Source organism: Eulemur rufifrons, chromosome 15, assembly GCF_041146395.1.
Source record: "Eulemur rufifrons isolate Redbay chromosome 15, OSU_ERuf_1, whole genome shotgun sequence".
NCBI classification, from domain to species: domain Eukaryota; kingdom Metazoa; phylum Chordata; class Mammalia; order Primates; family Lemuridae; genus Eulemur; species Eulemur rufifrons.
In genome coordinates, this window is record NC_090997.1 from 18,770,540 (window position 1) to 18,774,620 (window position 4,081).

Consider the following 4,081-nt stretch of genomic DNA (forward strand, 5'->3'; position numbering starts at 1 on the left):
AAGAGGTGGAGCAGTAGCTAAGTATGTTGAAATCAGTCAGTGCTTTCTTCTCTCTCTCTCTTTTCCTTTTCCTATTTATAAATCCAGGGCAATAATAACCCTGAAAAACTTAATAATTCAAAAATATTGCCTTCTTAATTTCAGAAGGAAGCAAGATAGCATCATGGCACTGTGGGAAAGTGCTGAGTAGATAGAAGACCTACATTGGGCTTCCCACCTCCACTTTCTAACCCCGAGCTTATGCAAGTTCCGGGTTGATGGAAGCCTTCATTTTCTTGACACTTAGCTCAGTGTTTCGAGATGATAAGGAGAAATTAAATTGTTTACAAAGCAACAGCATCACACATATTCTTTCATAGGTGTTATTTTAATGAATTTTCACAATCATTTCCATGTCATAGCTCAGGACACTGAACTTCAGGCTATTACACAGAATGAGAAGAGCCAGGGCCCAAAATTAACACAATAATCCTAATTCTAAGTCTTGGCTTTTTCCACTTTATTGTTTTTGTGTTTTGAGTAGATGGAAAAGGAAACCCAAGGAGACTATAATGGAAAAAGAAAAGGTGGTCCATCAGGCATCTACAAGGGGATCTAGCTCATGAAGCCTTAACCCATAGATGCCAAGGTGAGAAATAGTGGAAGCAAGGAAGTCAAAGAAATTTAGATAATTCATAATTAGATTTTTTGGAGAAAGGAGAAAGAAGACATGAGAGTGGTAATAGTTGACCTTGATTTAATGTAATGATATTTTTCTGTGACATTGAAAAAAAAAAGTCATAAACTTAGTCAGAAAACCGCCAGCAGAGGGCTTCGTGCTGGGTGAAATGCTTTCGATTATTGGCTCGTACACTTATTGAATAATATTCCCTCTTTCTGAGGCAAGAAAAGGAGAAGGGTACTAATAACTCTCTTCTTTGCTGTTATAAGCCGAAATAAATACAAATCAAAAGGGAAAATACAATTATAACTACCTGGGATGTCTCAAGCGCGGTTCCACCTAGCGAGCGTGTGCGAGTCCTGAATAAGAAATACGGGCAACAAGGCGGAACGCAATGATGATGAAAATGCAGTTTTACTCGTTTAATTTCCTTCGAAATCCAGAGGTTGTTTTACCTTTGGGTTTGCATTGTATTGAGTTCTTGCGGGAATCTTTTCCTGTGTCACGTGATTGGGTGTTACCGCGAAATGCAATAGAAAGTAAGAGCAAGAGAGGCCGGCTCAAGTTAGTAGAGGCTGAGCTTCTATTTGTACATTTTTTGAGGCTTTTAAACTTTTTAGATGCTGAAACAACCGTTTCTAAAATGAGTGGATATAATAAGAACTGAACTTTTCAAATGCTCTTCGTAGTAACAGGTTTTGAAGAACCGAAAGAAATCCGCAAAAAAAGAAAGCGAGCGGCCCTGCAAGGTTTGCTTCTACAAAAATCCCAACAGAGGGCGCTGTTGCCCGTTCAATGACTTAAGGAACGCTCCCTGGGAAAGGTTTACCTTGCAATTTCTAGGATTTTTCGAATAATGCCCACATTAAAAAATTAACTAGGGCTTTAATTATCCTTATGTATTTTGGGGGTATTTCTCTCTATATGTGTTTACGTGGACATATTTTTAGGTTTATGATTCACTCTTAATGAAACCAGATTTATTCAGTTTTCCTAAAGAATTTAAATAAATTTTAACCAAATATTTCACGTTTCTACTTTTAAAAATACCTAATATTAGAGTAAAATAAAATTACATATGAAAAATTTAAATTATACATATATAAGGCTATAAAAGTCATACTAACACAATACACGTTTTAAAAATAGTTTTACATTAATACATAAAATTATCCCTCCCGGGTTGTTTTGTTTTGTTAAACCTTAGGGTTTGTTTATTTTAGACTAGTAAATTATTTACCAAAAAGGGATTTTAAAAGTGTTAAGAGCACTTAAAGACAAAAATAAGATTTTTCCAAATGCATTTTATTTGGGTTGTAGTGATCCTTAGGTAATAAAGATAATAGAGTTATTGATTTGAAAGGGAGAAGATAATTATTCTCATTAATAAATTTGTGTCTGGAGAATCTGAATTTCTAAGTCTATAATATTTATTTTTCAATGTGTAGATCTTGGAATGATTTTAGTTCTAGAAGGGGGGGCTGGGGGAGGAACCCATTTTAAGTCCTACCACACAATAAAGTCAGGAAGAATGCCTTCCTCCCATCTGCTAACTAGCTCTGGGGGCAACAAGGAAAAATGTTTGCTCTTGCTCCTGGTGGAAAATCTGTATAGATTCTGTATGATTTCAGGTTAATATTTAAAGGAAAGGAAAGGAAGAATGGAGGAAAGGAAGGGTGGATGGGAGAAAGGGAGGGAGGGAAGAAGAGAGGGATGGAAGGGAGGGAGGGAAGAGGAAAGAGGAAAGAGAAAGGGAAAGGCAAAACTAAAAAAAATAGGACTGGAAATGAAAAAAGGGTTTATTTCTGAAGTTCCTTCTAAAGCACCTTCTTTGTGCTCATTTGACTTATCGTTAAAAATAAATAAATTAAAAATCTGCAGAATTGTGCATTCTGCACTTCACGAAGTGTCTCCTTGGGTTTTATCTAATTGGAATCCGCCGCGGTTGTCCAGAGCCGTCTGCTCGAAAAGCGTCCAACCCTGTTCGCACTCGGCCGCTGGAAGCGGTCGTGGATTTAAAGACAATCGCCTTTTGCAGATTCACTCTTACCAGGTTTAATAACTGTCACCCCAAATTGTCCAGGTACCTCCTCATTCCCTCCTGCCATTTATTTGCTGCCCCTGGGGCAAAGATCCTCCTCTGGGCTTCTCTTCTCGCTGTGAGGAGCCCTCTGCACCCTGAAAGAGAGTAGAAAAACACAGGGGATGGGGAAAAGGGAACAAGTGAGTAATCACTTAGTGATGAAATTCAGAAACCCTGTGTCATAAAGGGCACCCATTTTCAAGCTTTGGTTAACTTTCGTTGTTTATGTTTTCCTTAAAAAAAAAAAAACTATAAAAATCACCTTATTAGGGAAAATACACTCACAAAACCTTGCACACCCTAAAATATTTTTCAGTCTCTTTGAAGAATGTTCTTCGTAAAGTGCTTCTCAAAGATTCAGGTGACCATTTCTTGACTCTCCACTATTATAACCACTTACAAGTTACAGACAACAGATGCAAATATAAAATGTCGTGTGCCTCTGCAAAGAAGGCTCAAAATTAACATTGTGTGAATGTGTGCATATGTTGCCTCCAACATCTGAAAAAACTTGATAAAATGGAGACTCCAGCCAAGAGGAATGGAGCATGGAATGGGTTGGAAAGGCACACAAACAACCCGTAAAACAACAAGCAGCACAGACTGAGGTGTATTTAAGTTTCCAAATGTGTTGGGCAAAATGACCAGAAAATATTAGAAATGGTCACGTTGGTGGCTAGCTTTTTTGTTCTACAGCGACAGAGATAAAGTTAAAAAAAAAAAAAAAAAAGTTGTGTAGCCACCAACACAGACAGATCACCCTTAAAATCCCCACATCCAGCTCTCAAAATATCCTTCTCCTGAACACACATAAATAGGAAGCTTTCGTGTTTAAAAATGTCTTAGTAATGGTCCCCCTTTTAAAATCTACATAGAAAATAGGGGACCGATGGCCCCTGGTTTCTCATTATGAATTGTAAAGACTTTAGTTTGTGGCTACAATGATTTATCATTTTCAACACAGAGGTTTTAAAAAATGTATATGTTTATATTAATCACCCTGAACAACTATCACTCCTTTAAATGCACGTTCAGAGTCTGCAGACTCTGTGTGACCCAAGGGTGCTTATATAACTACATGTGGGTGTCTGGGTGTAAATACGTGTTTATGATTTTTATAATATACATGTCTGTGGGTTACATCTAACTCATGCGTGTGCAATAATGTTTTTTCTCTCTGCTGAAGCTTACTTGTCCAGCCTATTGTTTGAGACAACAGATATAAGTTGCGATGGGAGAGGAGCGTCGGATTTGGTGTGTATCCCCCATTTCCAATTATAGATGGATCATTACAGACAGCGGAGTCCTGAGAAGCCAGACATCTGCTCCTCACATGA